This window comes from Camellia sinensis, chromosome 2, assembly GCF_055761805.1.
Source record: "Camellia sinensis isolate YWXY chromosome 2, ASM5576180v1, whole genome shotgun sequence".
NCBI classification, from domain to species: Eukaryota; Viridiplantae; Streptophyta; class Magnoliopsida; order Ericales; family Theaceae; genus Camellia; species Camellia sinensis.
Genome location: NC_138962.1, coordinates 218,411,187 through 218,428,795, shown reverse-complemented (window position 1 = coordinate 218,428,795; position 17,609 = coordinate 218,411,187). Strand labels below are relative to the sequence as shown.

The 17,609-nt window shown below is 36.1% G+C and overlaps 1 long non-coding RNA gene across 1 annotated transcript; it reads left to right on the top strand.

Annotated features, from left to right (window-relative positions):
* The first annotated feature begins 10,816 nt into the window (after window positions 1-10,816).
* Window positions 10,817-13,807, top strand: LOC145820645 (uncharacterized). The gene is made up of 3 exons (XR_014362573.1): window positions 10,817-10,952; window positions 11,120-11,203; window positions 13,562-13,807. It is a non-coding gene; the product is annotated as an uncharacterized LOC145820645 (long non-coding RNA).
* Window positions 13,808-17,609: the final 3,802 nt, after the last annotated feature.

Genomic DNA, 17,609 nt, shown 5'->3' with positions numbered 1-17,609 from the left:
TGAGAGAGGAGAGTCAGTCCCCACACAAACTACTACTGGGTGGCGAGTGTGCATTAATTGTAGGAAATTGAATTCCATGACTAGGAAGGATCATTTTCCCTTATCTTTTATTGATTAGATCCTAAAGCGGTTAGCAGGGCAAAGCTACTATTGTTTCCTTGATGGCTATTCTGGGTACAATCAAGTTCCTGTGTATCCGAATGACCAGGAAAAAACCACCTTTACATGTCCTTTTGGCACTTTTGCCTATCGCCGAATGCCCTTTGGGCTTTGCAATGCACTAGCAACCTTTCAACGGTGCATGATGGCTATCTTCTCTGACATGGTGCAGAAATTTTTAGAGGTCTTCATGGATGATTTCTCGGTATTTAGACTGTCTTTTAAGGAATGCCTTAGAAACTTGACTACAGTGTTGGAACGATGTACTGAGGAAAACCTGATTTTGAGTTGGGAAAAGAGCCATTTTATGGTTCATGAGGGTATAGTGTTGGGACATATTGTGTCCCCTCGAGGTATAGAGGTAGACAAGGCTAAGATTGACCTCATTGCAGGCCTTCCTCCACCCAATTCTATGCGTTAAGTTAGGTCTTTTCTAGGGCATGTAGGTTTTTATCGTAGGTTCATCAAAGACTTTAGTGAAATATCACGTCCTTTGTGTAGTTTACTCGCTAAGGACGCGCGTTTTATCTTTGATGAGGCATGCTTGAAGGCTTTTGAAACACTGAGAATGACCCTTACCACTGCCCCAATCATGAAATCATCGGATTGGTCACTTCCCTTTGAAATCATATGTGATGCCTCAGATTATGCTATTGGGGCTGTGTTGGGTCAAAGGGTCAATAGGGCACCATATGCTATATACTATGCTAGTCACACTCTCTCGGATGCACAATTGAATTACACTACCACCGAGAAAGAGTCGCTAGCTGTGGTCTTTGCCTTAGATAAATTCCAGTCCTATCTCCTAGGTTTCAAGGTCATAGACTTCACAGATCATGCCGCTTTGCAGTATTTACTATCAAAGAAAGAGACCAAACCTAGGTTAATTAGATGGATTTTATTGCTTTAGGAATTCAACCTAGAGATCCGAGATAAGAAAGGATCTCAGAATGTGGTGGCGGATCACCTCTCCTGAATCCTTGTTGAGTATACTAGTGACCCTCTAATTTTGCATGATTCGTTTCCGGACGAACAACTCCTTGTGGTGTCATGAGCGAGCCCCTCGTAGTTTGCACATATTGTGAATTACTTGGCCATTGGGCAATCTAAGCAAGACAAAGACCAATTCTTTTCGTAGGTCAGGTATTATTTTTGGGAGGATCCGAAATTGTTTAAATATTGCTCTGACCAAGTGATCCGACGGTGTGTGTCGAAGAGTGAGGTGCATAGCATTCTTATTTTTTGTCATTCTTATGCATGTGACGGTCATTTTAGTGGACATAAAACAACCGCCAAGATTTTACAAAACGGGTTTTATTGGTCCACAATTTTTAACGATGCCCATTAATTTTGTAGAACTTGTTTGCGTTGTCAACAAATGGGTTCGATATCTCGGCGTGATATGATGCCAATGTCCTCTATTCTTGTGGTAAAGATCTTTGATGTTTGGGGGATTGATTTTATGGGCCCTTTCCCGTCGTCGTTCGGGTTTGAGTATATTCTCTTGGCAGTGGATTATGTGTCTAAGTGGGTGGAGGCGATAGCTACCCGAACAAACGATCATAGAGTAGTAATCAAATTTTTGCTTGAAAACATCTTTAGTTGTTTTGGGTTTCCTAGAGCCATAATAAGTGATCAGGGTACACATTTTTGTAACTGGTTCTTTGAGTCGGTAGTTAAGAAATACTTTATCACTCATAAAGTTGGCACTCCATACCACCCTCAAACTAGTGGCCAAGTGGAAGTCTCTAATAGGGAGGTGAAGTACATAATAGAGAAAACGGTGAGGCTAGATAGGAAAGATTGGTCAAAACGTTTGATTGATGCATTATGGGCCTACCGCACTGCTTATAAGACCCTCATTGGGATGTCACCATATAGGACGGTGTTTGGCAAAGCTCGTCATATCCCCGGTTGAACTTGAGCACTGAACGTTGTGGGCCATAAAGAAGTTTAACTTCGACATGGCCACAACTGGGTTCAACCAGAAATTGCAACTCAATGAGTTTGAGGAAATTTGGAATGATGCACATGTGAGTTCGAGAATTTTTAAAGCTCGGATTAAGGAATTCCGTGACAAGCACAGTACTAGAAAATCCTTTGAACCCAGCCAAAAAGTGTGGCTTTTTAACTCAAAATTGAGACTCTTTTCGGGTAAGCTTAGATCAAGATGGGATGGTCCTTTTGTGGTTGTTGAGGCATTTATTCATGGCGCCATTGAGGTGTAAGATCCAAAGAATGACCACACTTTCAAAGTGAATGGCCAAAGACTGAAGCCATATATGGAGGGAATTGGGAATGGGGATATGATTGAGTCCATTGCTTCGATAGACTCTTTTTATTATGATTGAGAGATTGATGTCTTGTTTTCTCTTCTTTCCTTTCTATTCTATTCTTTTTTTTTCTTTATTCTTGCTGTGTTTATTTGCATCTAGGAGACTTTAAATCCTCCAGAGGTGTAACTCCTTTGGTGTTTGCCGTGCCCGAACAGCATCTAATGGTCTGGTATAGCCACCTAACTGTGTTTGTAGTGAGTTCCTAGGAGACCAACTTAGACGGTGGAAACTAGAGTTCGAATGGCAAAGCCTAGAACACAAAGGTTTGGAATTTCTGAGACTAAAGTTTGGTTTGAATACCTAGGGTGTGGAGATTACTTCAAAACCACCCCGGCTTGAACTCTATATGGCAGCCCCATAGGTCGAGTTAGCCTTAGCCGCCTCGATTCTGGATACCGAATCAACCTAGTTTGTCACCCTGTTGGAGAATAGGGAAAGTTACAAACACTATTAGGGAGAAAAGTAGTACCCGTGATTTTTGCGTGAAGATTATACCTTTATTGAACTTTTGTTTCTTTTCATAGGTTATTCTTGTTTTGATTGTGAAATAAAGGTACAAGTTGAGCTGAGGGTGTTCTAAAAAAAAAAAAAAAAAGAAATCCCACACGTGCGGCACTAACCACCGCACGTGCGGCAAAACTTTCAGTTCCAAATTTGAGCTTGCTTTAATTGCAGGTGTGACTGTGTGGTGTGGCAACCGAGCCGCACGTGCGGCTTGATCCCTGCATGTGCGGAACGTTGTTTCAAAAAAAAAAATTTAACGCACAGGCGGCCACAACTTTAGTCCACAAGTTGCTGCCTGTTTTATATGCATGAGCGTGGCTTGGTGTGGGGTGAGTCCGCACGCGCGTGGAACAATCACGCACGTGCGTGACGACGTTCTAAAAAAAAAAAAAAGATTTCTGTCCTGTATGTATATTTTTGTTTTATCTATTTCATTTTAACTTATTTTTATTTATTTTACTTTATTTTATTTTATTTTATTTTAAAAAATAAAAATAAAAATAAAAAAATTCAGATTTTTTTTTCCATTTTATTATTATTATTTATTTAATTTTTTTTTTGCTTTTGAAAAAAAAAAAGAAGAAGAAGAAGAAGATTTCAACAACAACCAAACCTTAGTTTTTTTTTTGACTATCACTTTCGCAACCACACTCACTCTCTACCTCTCAGCATTAATATCTCTCTTTTTCTCAACCAACCCCACGAACCCACCACCTCATCACACCCCACTATCACCAACCCTTCAACTCTCACCCCTCCCTCCTTCTTCCTCCCTACCATCTCACTGCCGGCGCCCTATTTCCTCTCCGTCCGTCGAATCTCCAGCGACCACCATTTTTTCTGGCGAATATTCCTTCTTTCTCTCTTTTTCTTCACTATTTAAAGGTAAATCCTTCCTTTTTGTTTAAAACTTTATATTTATTCTTTCAATCTTCTATTGTAGTGAGATTTCTGGATAGTTTTATAGTAATCTATTGTTCATCCTTACAACAACAACAACAACAAAAAATTAACCGTAGAGTTTTGTTTTCGATTTTGTTTTTTTTCCAAGTCATTGTCCATTGTTCATCTTAAAAAAAATAATAATCTGGGCAAGAAGACGACCGCCGCATGTGCGGCCCTCTCCGATGGACGTGCGGCCCAAAAAAAAAAAATTTATAATACCTAGTTTTTCTAATTTATTGTATTGTCCATCTATTTATTTAATTGTTTAGATGTATTCTATTATCTCAATATTACTTGTTAGTTTAATTCAATACTTGTCAAAATGTTAATATGTAAGTTTATATTATTCTATTTTATTTTGTTTTAGGTTAAATAATAAAAAAAAATACTACTAAGAATTGCATGTGGTACTTCAGTAGGTAGACTTGTGCTTAAATATCTTATTTGATTCTCATGTTGGTTTCATGGGTATATATGTCTATTGTTGGTGTGTGCAGGACATGAGTCGACGGATATCCAGCCGGGTCTCCAAAAAGGCCAGAGGTTCCACCTCCTCAGCACCACCACCGTCACCGTCACTGTCACCGCCATCCTCGCTACTACCACCGGTTAAGTTACCACGGCCGGAATGGGCTTCACGCCCGCTTCACAAGCTCACACAATTCAACATTGCATATTTTCAGCATGACCTGCTCACTTCTTAGGCCGTTGAGCAGCTTCACCTCTGGCAACAGTTAGGCCTTTGCACGGTTACGACGCCTACTTATCCTCGTTTGGTACGACTCTTCTACCAGAACATGTATGAGTCACTCACCGAGGTAGAACTGCCGTCTACTATTGATGGCCATCTCGTCAGCATCACAGAATCCATGATTGCCGACGTGTTAGGGTTCTTTTCCAAGACAGAATACCAGCCCTTCCCGGAAGTTAAGGACCAACAACCCATACACAGCCTCATCCAAGAGTACTTCCCGGGGGCCCACGGTGACGCAAGTTACACGTGCTTGCGCCGGAGCAAGCTGCATGGCCGCTTGCTATTCATTGATTCTATGGTACATAAGAATGCCCTTCCACTTGGGCATAAAGCTAAGCGTCGCTTGGAGTTTGTTCGAGTCTTACATGGTTATCAACATGGTTATCAGGTCCCGCTTGCGCACATCATCTAGATATATATGCTCAAATTTCTACGAGAGGTAGTTCGGCCTTAACCTATGCAGAACTTGACTTGGCCCCTGCCATTTGCCAACTTGCTCACACTTGTCTTCGAGCTGAACAGCCTTTCTATTGATTCAACTGAGGAGATTGACAGAACTTATCTGACTTTCAGGCAGCGGGAATGACAGCATAGCATATGTCGTATCCCGCAGCAAGTTAGTGCCCTGATTGATGAGGCCCAGGACCCCGTCCACGACCAATCACCTCATCCTGCCTCCCCAAGGGGACCCATCCTACATGACTCGCGAGGAGTACTTACAGCTTCAGCACTCTGTGGATCAAGTCCACAGTACTCTTTGTGATCACCACTAGAGTCTCATGGGGTTGCGCACGGATTTTCAGGCGCATCGAGACTATTCTCAGGCGGCTTTTGATCAGCTCAACGCTTGCCAACTCGACATTCAGCAGTCAGTTGTATCACTGTACACTGACTTTTACACATATCGAAAGTCGAGCCAACAGCGTTTTGACCAGCTCGGCGCCGGGGTTCAGGATGAAGCATTCGAGACACGGTCATTGATGGCCGCCTTGTTTGCCCAGCATTTCCCGCCACCACCACCACCGAATTCTCAATAGTATTGGCCTATATTTTGCTTTGTCTCTGTTATTTTTATTTTTATTTTTTGTTATTTCTTTTTTTCAAAAAAAAAAACACAAAAAAAAAAATTAATTGTGTGAAGTGTGTGTGTGTTACTCTATGCCTACCTGGATGTGCACCTACAATCTCTGGTAATATTCTCTTATTTCTCTTTACTTTTTCATTGAGGACAATGTCATATTCAAGTTGGGGGATAAGGGTTGTATTTTCTTTTGTGCATTTCTATTTGGCTCATAATTCATGCTTATACCTGCTTCACTTGATTGCATTACTTCATTTGATGTTGACTTGTTGCTAGTAGGGTGATGATATTTGCATATGTTAATTGGGGAGCATAGTAGACTTGTAAGAAAAGGGTTTATTGGGTAAATACTCACATGTGATGTTTGCACTAGGATAGTTGTTTGTGTTTGTGGTATTAGTACACGTGTCATGAGTATGCCTTATTTCACATAAACACACTATCGTAGTGTTGACCTCTTTATTATAATTCCTGATGTACATCATTGATAATGGCTAGGGTTACAGAAAAGAATAAATGAGTAGCCAAGATTCTTTAAAAAAAAAAAAACACTTGACTTGTTTGGGTTCGTAGCCTCTTTAACTCGAGTTATTAAGCCTATAAGGGTGTCTCTACACCTAGTGCCCTAAAACCGTCTGGTTTGGGAGTTATTGGCCCAATATTTGCTACATGGGTTAATTAGAAAGCTTAAGGGACTTAGACATTGCACAGTTAAGGAAAAATAAAGAGAATGACTTGTTCGGATTCGTAGGCTTTTGTAACAACCCCCATACTGTTTACTGATTAATGACCGATTGATTACCGATAATCACCAATTACTGTTAAACGGAACTGATAATGACTGATAACTGACTGATAATTGAACTGATTAAAAGTACTGAACTGACTGACTGAAATTGGAAACCGAATTGACTGAGTATATGTTAGTTAATTGCATTCTATCTGTTTGATTGTCTGATTATCTGTTCATGCTTATATGTTTAAACTGCTAATTGAAGGCCTTATCGGCGGCCGAACTAGAAACCGATTGATGTTCCGTGACCCTCATAATTAATATGATTTTATGGTATAATTATCGGAAAACTGATTAGGTGTGATTAAATTAGATTAAAATAAGCCAATTGAAGAGTTGGACTTAATTACCGTTTTGCCATTGAGTGGGCCACTATCTCACACACATACTTGAGCCAAGAACAACATTTCCTCAGCCATTTTCCTTCTCATTGCCGACCAAGAGGGAAGAGAGGAGAGAGAGTGAGAGGAATTGAATTCTACCTTGGGTTTTGCTTGGAGAATTGAAGGAATTGAAGTATAGATTGCATATTTGAGCTCCTAGTCTTCTAATTCAAGCTCTAGGTAAGGATCTTATCTTCTTATTGATGCTATTGAACTAGTTCTTGCATGGTTCATGCTTCATTGTAGAACTAAGTCATGATTTGGGTCATTAATGGTGAATTGAAGCTCATTTCTTGCATGCATGGTTGAATTAATGAGTTTTGAGTTGAATTCATGGTAAATGGTTACATGCATGTCCATGTTGTAAGAGTAGACCATGTTTTCATCTTGTTTTGAAAAGAATGAGCTCATTTGAACAAGCTTTGAAGCTTTGATTTGGTTTAAATCCTTGCATGTTTGCATGTTCTTCATATTCTTGAAAATGGGTTTGAATATGGTTCTAATTGACTCACCTTTGGGGCTTGAATTCATAAATTGAGCTTTGAAACTTGTTATACATTGAATTTAATGATGTTTTCCAGAATTTGGGCCCAAGAGGTCGAGTTTGGAGTGATTGAATGCTTGGTTTGAGCTTGGGAGGCAAATCTGGAAATTCCAGATTTGGCTTCCTCGCTCGAGCGAAGGATTCCCCGCTCGAGCGAGCACCTTTGTCCAGGGCTCCGCTCGAGCGACTATCGAGCGACCATCGCGCGTAAAATTTCAGCATCCAGTACTTTTACTGTTTTGCAGACCGCTCGAGCGAAGGATTCCTCGCTCGAGCGAAGCCTTTGATTTTGGAATTACGCTCGAGCGTAGAAAGTCTCGCTCGAGCGAGGCTCTTATTTTCAGCAAAGTTTGCGAAATGTTTTCTAAGTGTATTTTTGCATCCTCATCCCATCCTAGGCATTCTTAGGCCTAGTTTAAGGCACCTTGATGAGGATATCATTGTAGAACACACCAAGGCAAATTAGGGATTAAGTTATGAGATTTCCCAACTGTGTAGCTTAGTGTGTTCAACCTGTGAACTGTGTAGGGTTGGCAACTGGGGAGACACGCTCTAGCATACTGTAGCCCAGAACTCTGTGAGTAACAAATGTGTAAAGATATGTTCAACTGATTATCTTCTGAATACTGAACTGAACTGTTTACTGAACTGGTATTATTTACTGAATGAATGTATGTCCTTTATTTCTGAACTGTACTGTGGCATCCTTAGTATCTACGGTTTACTGTTACCGTTACTGTCACAGAGATCTCTGTCGGTTTCCTTGTGGAACCACTACTGTTTACTGACTGATGGCCATCATTACTGTTCGGTCTTTCAAGACCTACTGTTACTGTTATGCTAATGGATGTACCACATATGACTGTTTACTGTACTGAACAACTGAATGACTGATTGAAATGAACTGTTTTCATACTGTAAGGACATTCATTCTAAACCCCTTTACGCTTTATGTTATTCACTGGGCTTTAGCTCACTGCTCATATATATATGTAGGTGTACAGGCACCAGAACGGAGCTAGGAGCGTCAGGGTAACTCCAGTTTTGTCAAGCCAGCCTTTGTGCCTCACTGCGAGGTTCCGAGTTGCCATGCTATGGCTTGGGGGTGTTTTGTTGGTTTTCCCCCGCCTGTCTTCTGTACTGTCTAACTGTTTTGTATAGACTGACTGTTTACTGTACTGTTATACAGGGATTAGGTCCCTGTACTGTGTGACTGTTAATTTTGTATACTGTGTTGTACAGACGGAATGTTTTCTGTACTGTTATGTGGGGTTGAGTCCCTAGTTAAATGGATGTGAATATTGTGTACACTGTTCTGTACTGTTTTTGTATAATGTATGAAAAGCCTTTTTGCATACAGACTGTCACAGCTCAATGGACACTATTTATTTACTGTATTGGCTTCCGCCAGGCCCTGTACTCTGTTTCACTGTATTACTGTTCAGCAGGCCTTCGGTAATCTCGGATTACTGGCCGGTTACGGTGCTAAACCCATAGGGCCGGGTTTGGGTCGTGACAGCTTTTTAACTCGAGTTATTAAGCCCGTAGGGGTGTCTTTACACCTAGTGCCCTAAAACTGTTTGGTTTGTGAGTCATTGACCCAATGCTTGTTATATGGGTTGATTAGAAAGCTTTAATCGATCAGGACATTGCATAGTCATCTAAAAAAAAAAAATCTTAAGAATCTTAGCTGCAGCAGTTTAGTTTTTCTGTATATGTTGAGTGTTATTATGAGTTACACTAGGCTATTATAGTGGACAGTTAACTAATATGGAGATTGCACTTTACACCGAGGATACTGATGATGTGTTTACTAACATGTACAAGTACAGGGGACTTTACTCTTGTATTAACTGAATTGTGGTTTTGGCTCAATAGATTCCTTCATGCTTGTCCACTTTGCCTTCAATGACTCATTATGTCTCAATATCACACTGTAGTGGCACATAAGTTGATTGTTAGGTGGAGTAGTGTGGTTAATTGTTGTTGAGCATAGATGAATATGTTAATGTTTGTGGGAATCATTTCTGAAAACCCTCACGAGACTTTACTCGTCCACTTGGGGTAACTTTGTGGTTTAAAGGCTTATTGCATATGCTAAATGCAATCGTTGTCCCACAAAAGAGGAAATAACTAGATTTTCTTTTATTTTATTTTTATTGCTTGCTTGAGGACTAACAAGTTGTAAGTTGGGGGATGTGATTAAAGCCGAATTGTGTAACATTGAGGCTGTTAATTAGGATCTCTTAACTTTACTTGCTTGTCAAATAATATATTTTATGTTTGTTTAATGTCAATCAAGTTGTACATAATCGGAGCATAAAATGGGCAAAAATACAGAATTTGGAGAGAAAAAGAGCTTCCCGCACATGCGTTGACTTTTCTTGAAAAGCGGGCCTGATGTTTTAAACCTGTTTGAAAGACAGCAGAAGGATAAATAGGCAAGAAAAAGGCTGGTTTAAGGCTCTGAAATTGATTCCAAGAAGAGAGAGGCCAGGGTTTGGAGGAAAATGAGGATTCTCAAGCTTTCAATCCAACTTCCATGGGGTCTTCCATCTTTTCTACCTCTCCCCACTCCTCTATGAGTGGCTAAGCTCATCTTTTTTAGGGTTTTGATGAAACCTTAGCCATGTAATAGGATTTTTGATATGCTTTGATTGTGATTCGATTTGAATCAATGTATGGATGTTTTAGAAGTTTATAATAACTATTCTTTTTATCTCTTCAAGTATTTTACTCTCTATGATTGTTTAATGTTTTCCATACGTTAGTTTTCTTTGTGTTTGTGTTCAAAGTACGAGACGAGTCATGCTACGAGAGACGGGTTATGTTGCTACCGTAGTTTAGAGCAAACACCTCGTGCTACTCGGGATGACTCGTGCCTGTATATTGAATGCAACGACCCTCTTGATCAATATTTCAAACTTGTAGTTGTGAAATATTGGGTATTTCAAACCGGATTGCAATTAATAGCCGATGTTTAATCTCGTTTACATGGTTAGTGGTGAATTCTCTGCCCTAAGATTTTTACCAAAAATTAATATCTCAAAACCCTAATTCTAATTGTCAATTTAATTTCTTAATTTCATTTAATTCCTTTTTAGTCATAAAATCTCTCAATATTTTTAATCAAAATTAATTTAGGAATTAAGCGATTAAATTAGTCTAATTTCACAATTGTCCATGTGGATCGATACCTAGATTTGCCATTATTCTAAAAGAATTTGGTATAGTTTAGTGTTTAATTTTGATGTGTGTAACGACCCATCAAAAATTAATTGGCGACTAAAATTATTTAAGTCTCACCTCACTTCTCCGTTTATTCTCCTTCACCACACCAAACCTCACCCCACTTCACATGACCACTGACCACCGCCACTGCCTCAGATCACAACGGCCACCGTCGCAGATCACCAATGCCACTGCTGCCATCGCCACTGTTGCAAATCACAGGTTCTCTCTCTCTCAATTGAGCTGTGTCTCTGTGTCCCTATCTCCCTTCCTCTATTTCCCCCTTTCTAATTATTGCTCGGTTTTATATTCTTGATTCAGTTCAATTTCGTGTTGATTTCTAAAATGGGTTTGGTTGTTGTGGTTTGATTTCTGATTGTGTTTCACAGTCGAGATATAACTGTGTGAAGCAGATCAACCTTGAATTTGCACAAGATATTAAAGACAAACATCTTGATATCCTTAGAAGCAAGGTAACATTTCTGGTTGTATTATGTAGTTGCATTGGTGCCTTCAATTGAAGAAATTGAAATGTGCTGATACTCTGATTGATAAAAGAAGAAGAATTTAATCGTCTTAGTTTTCGTAATTATTAGATGCAACACACATTTCATTAGAGGTTCAGAATTACTAAGCCCTAACTTATCTATGCTTTACTTTAATTATTTTTGGGTTTTATTGAGGTTTCATTTTTCTTACTATTACATATGTTTAGAGCAAATTACTAAGTTTGGTACATGGTGATGGGTATTTTAATGGCCTAACAAGTGAAGCAACAGGGAACACTGAAAGTCTGAATTCATAAGACATAGGCCTTAGCTCTCAATGTGTCAACTCTCATATGTAGAGGTATTATGATTTGTTTCAAATATAAATGAATTGTCAACATTAGTGATTATTTGCTAACATGAATTGTTGCTATGTTTAACTATGTTGCAACTTTTATGTGCTTATAATTTTGATTATGGAATTTTCTTTTTCTTCTAAAAGATTCCTCATGTATTATATATCCAGTGAAATAAATTATTTTGTGGCTATTAATTTGTGTTTGTGCATTAATTCTTGTGTAGTTTACCTGCTATCATTGTATGAATTGCATTTGCATTAATAAGTATTTGTGTGCAGATCGGAGTATGATACCCTTGGTACTTCTGTTAAAGCTGCTGTTGTTTATCTTGGAATAGCATTAGTGAAGATTGGTTGATGCAATTTCACGTTGCCACTTGACCTTTCATTTGATTCATTTTTGCATCTTTGATTTACATCTAATCTTCTTCATTTCGATGGATATATTTCTCATCGCCGACTTCATACTTTTAATTTCCATTAACACTTTTTTTTCCCTTGCGACAGCTTGTTTGCGTGGCAACCTTTTCTTAAGGTGCCTAAAAATGACAGCTTTTTTTTTTGCTTTCGCTTTTTTTTTTTTTTGGTTTTTGTGATATTGAGCGTTTAGACTTTAGATTCTATATGGAGGATTGTGTTGCTGAAGTCCTTATGTTCATCATCATATATTAGAATCTAATTTGATGAGCCAACCTGTGAGAGCATGGGGTGTCTATATGTAATACCTTATGAACAATATGTAAAGCATATATCTGGGTATTTATTTGTATATAATATTCTTTTTAATTATGTTTTAATATTATTAGATGGACAAAAATCCATTCACACTTTATTACACAGAAATTATAATAAAAAGAAAAAGAAATCTACTACTTTTTGTTACTAGATCATTTTGTAGGTTTTATGGTCTTTCTGACCATGTTCATGGACTTGAATATTAATGATATCTAAGACTTGTTACAAATATTTATTCCTCTATTATCTTTTCTATTAACTTTATCTTTGAAGATTGGGACTTCAATTGTTCAGTCATCATTATGCAATTAATAAGAAAAAAAACACTGATGTATAAATGAGATTATTTGGTGCTTGTTTATTGATCCATCCAGTACTCAACTCTATCTCCCGTCTATGTGGGAATTGAGGAATTTCTTCTCTCATGATCTGTATAAAAATGGCTGCCAAAAAATCTCTGATAAGGGAATTGAAGCTAATACAGTAGTTTGTGCTAACCTGAAGGTCTTCTCCATTTGTTGTGGTTCATTCATTGCATTTTCATTAGTTGGTATATTTGTTGCTGTATAACGAATATTGTCTATTATATCCTCATAAATCGTTATTTGCCTATCTTAATTTAAATCTTTGAAATAACAATCTGTTAAGCTAAAAGGAATTATTCACTGATTTTTCTTTATTTGGTCTTGCTATATCAATTGATATATTCGTTGCGTTATTCATCTAAATTCAACTGAGTTAGTCATCTAATTTTTCCTTCTCCATAACCTAAACTACTTGTTAAATAAATTGAACCATGTTCTGTTTAAACAAAAATCAATCTCTGCATTTTTAATTAGTTACCTCACTGGTTTTTCCTCATTTTGTTTTGCTATATTAGTTATAATACTTGTTCAGCTATTCATCTTGAACAAATTAGCTATTTGATTTCTCACCTCCATTAGCTCAAATCACTTGTTAAGTAAACTACAATCTGTCAATTTCTGATTAGGAAAAGGAAACATATAAATGTGTCAATTCCTTAAGGTTATTCATTTGAATTGAGTCAATAATTCATTTGAAAAGATTAATTGTATTTGAATTTTAATTACAGCTTTCGAACCATAAAAAGATAATAAATTTCTTCGACCGTAAAATATAAAAGATAATAAATTTCAAGTTGTATGTATTTATTTATTTATTTATTTTTTATAATTCTAAATGCAATGTTATTCAATAAAATATTAATCGATATTATGTTGTTGTTGCAGATTGATAATGTTGGCATGGATACAGTGATTTTTTTGGGCCAGATTGATGATGTTTGCATGGGCGTAATTTACATTATATTTTTGTTTATGGAAAACATGTACACATGATATGTTTTGTTATTAAGATTTTTTTTTTTTTAATTTGGATTCTTATTTTCTTTGATATGTACAGTTAATAGTTAAGTTTTGTATACGATTGAAAATTGAATGCTACATTGAATGAATGAATGGATGAATAATTTTGTATATGCACAGGTTACAGGTGGCGCAAAACTAAAACATATTATAGAACAAATTATAAAAACTTAATGAGACCTTTTTGCGACTAAACAAATATCATAGGTTGGCTTTTGGCTACTAAAATTTCAGTCGCCAATTGTCAAAAAGTGAAACTTTTGGCCACTAAATTTTTAGTCGCCAATTGTAAAAAGGAAACGTTTGGCTATTAAATTTTTAGTCACCAATTTTCAAAAAGTAAAACTTTTGGCTACCAAATAGTTAGTCGCCAAACATACATGCTCAATTAGCTACTAAATAATTTAGTCACTAAAAGTAAAATATATATATATTTAATTATTTTTAAAAAATATGTGGCGACTAAAGTTTTAGTCTCCAATAGGTCACTTTTGGTTACCAAAAAAATTTTAGTCGCCGATTGTTCCCCCGACAAACTATTGGCGACCAAACGGGTGACCAAATATATTAGTCGCCAAAAGTAATTGGCGACTAAAAACAAGGCTTTGGAGACTAAAATTTTAGCCACTAAAAGTGAAAATTCTTGTAGTGATTGTTAGTTACGTTTAACTAGTGAAATTCACCCTTATGTGTTATCTTATTCCTTGATTGATGATATCTCGTGTCGATAATGATATAACTATAACTAAATTTTGACTTGTGGGGTAGGAAAAGGAAGAGACAATCAATAGATCCTAATTTGCAATACATTAAAATATAAATACAATTATAAAAAAGTCCAATCTAAAGAATGTATAAAATATTATGTCCCATGAGTAATTTTTCTTAGAGAGAAGACACTCTTTGTAAAATAATGTGGTGAGAAGTACATTTTATTATTTTGGAAGACATTTCAATTTCAATTTTATCTTTTTAATTTTTATTAAGAAATATCTGTTGAAAATTTTTTCTATGTGTGAAATTTCTGCGTTCAAATTCTATCTGTCTAAAAATTCTATCTGTTGAAATTTTTGTCCTAATTTTTATCTGTCTAAATTTTTTCTTCAAATTTCTCTACTGCTTCCTTTTATGTGGTCTATTTCATAGCTTTGAACAACCCAAAAACTTTGTGCAATTATCTGGTGTTTTCATTTTATTGCCCCTTAGTTTGCTTTTGGAAACAAAATGCATAAAAAAGGTTAAAACTTTGAGGAAATATCATTTTACCTCCTAACTTATCGCGCATTTTTTAATTTGACTCTCATATTTCAATTTACTTCAATTTAGTACCTAAACTTTTAGAAAATTGATCCATTTAACCTCTGTCGTCACATTCCGTTTACAATTGGACGAAATGTGTGGCACCAAAGTTCATTTGGAATTTCATTTTACCTCATAAACTATACCTTAAAAATCAATTTGCCCCCCTAATATAAAAAAAAATTAAATTTAAATATTTAATAAATAATTTTTTATCTCAATAATGAAAAAATTAAAATTTAAATGATATATACTTTGCAAAAATATATATATATATATATATATATATATAAATTCTCATTTTGAATTATTTTGAGACCATGAAGCATGGATAATTCGACAAACATGTCATACCCGTATCGGGTACTTACTGACTTATGATATTTCTGCATACATACCGGGTACACAAAATATGTACTCAATTTTTTTTTTCTTAATTTTTGGCCTATCCAGACATATCTAATATATATCCAAGCCGTACCGTATCTTAGTCGAAAATAATATTTTTCTTCTACTACAAAGATAAAATTCTTTTTACTAAACTTCTTTTTCATTTTTAGTTTTGTGCTTAGTGTGGTTTTAAAATTAAGCTATGGTTTATAAGTTATTTAATATAATAATATTTAATTTTATCTTATACCTATATTTTTGGCATTAAATGTCAATTGTCTGTTGGATTTAATAAATTAAACCATTTAATCAATTTTTGTATTATTTCAAATTAAAAATAAATATTTTTTTACAAACGTATTAAACCATGCCCGTACTCGTACCCCACTTTTTAGAGATTTTACCATGCCGCTGTACTCATATCGCATCAATACTAGTACTTATACTCATACTTGTGCTTCATAGGTCTCAAATTATCTCGAGTTGATCCTAGAGAAACTTATTGAGCCAAAAATTTCTTGACTATTCTATGTGTGTGTGCGTGCGCAATTGTAACTAGTTTATTACCCAAATTAATTTCAATAAAATTGATTGACTAATAGTAATTTCAAAATTGAGTAGGAAATTTTTTTCAAAATTCAGTGAGTTCCTGGTACGGGTACGACATGTTTGTCGAAATATCCATGCTTCATAGTCTCAAGATAATTCTAAATGAGGACTTTTACATTTTTTTTATTATTTTTTAGCAAAGTATATATTATTTAAAATTTAATTTTTTCATTATTGAGGTAAAAAATATTTATTAAATATTAAAATTTATTTTTTTTATATTTGGAGGGCAAATTAATTTTTAAGGTATAGTTTGGGAGTAAAATGACTCTAAATGAATTTTGATACCACGTCAGCATATTCCATCCAATTGTCGACAGAATGTGACGGCAGAGGTTAAATTAATTAATTTGTTGAAAGTTCAGGTACTAAATTGAAATAAATCGAAGTATAGAGGTCAAATTGAAAAACATGCGATAGTTTGAGGGGCAAAATGATATTTCCTCTAAAACTTTCTTCATTTCTTAAACAAAGTGCACTGTTGGCTAGCATTTTGGAAGTACTAATCTTTTGATTATGGCTTTAAATTGAAAAACATGTGATAGTTTGAGAGGCAAAATGATATTTCCTCTAGAACTTTCTTCATTTCTTAAACAAAATGCCCTGTTGGTTAGCATTTTGGAAGTACTAATCCTTTGATTATGGCTTTAAATAAGCAATAAAACTAGATCAAAAGTGCTAAACAAACATTATTGAACTATGGCCCTGTTGGTTTTTTTGGCTTTCGAGGGTTAATAGTGTAATTTTAGGCGTGCCAGCAAGGATCAATAAGTCATTACAGAAATTTTAATTGCCAACCAATTATCAGGCGATTGTGTTGAAATTCTTTCAGCCTTAATAAAGAGGAATTTTACTGGTGGTTTGCTTAGGAGAAACTTTTAAATAAAAACAGGCATAGAATAATTTAGAACTGAATTTCATTAAGTAAATGAGAACTTATAATGAAGTTACAATGACCCAGCCTCGAAGAGGTTCACAGCAACAATTACTTGAAACTACTTCTAAGAAATGAAGTGCAATGCGGGAATTGAAGGTACAAGAATTAAAGAACTGGAAATAAAAAAACTGGAAAGAAAATATGAAGTAAATAATTGGTTTCTAGATCTGAGTCTAGTTCCTTCTTCTGTTGGCCTTCTCTCCTATTTATACTTTCTAATGGTAACCGTCGAAGTGGACTTCCAACCGTTGAAATGCACTTCCACGATCTCTGGTCATGTCCTCACATAGTTAGCTTCCACTATGTCATTCTTTCAGCTAGGCTTTCCTCTTGAATTTTGAATTTGAATTATGATTAATTGTTGGGTCACGTCATTTTGCGCCTTCTAATTGCTCCAATGCTGCGTAGATCCATCATTACCAATATGAACTGTCACGTGTCTATTGTTGATTAGAGACTTGTATTAACTCCCTAAATTACCCTTTATGAACCACGTGTTAAGCTGTGATTGGCTTATACAAAATATGTAGTCAACATTACCCTCCGCACTAATATAGCCAATACTTGGTGATATTAGTGGATCAATGCACTTTGCCCATGTCCTAGGACGTGCATGAACTTTGCTTATCTTAGAAGTGCAACCGTCTTCTAGCAATGAAGCACTGAACTCCATTAAAT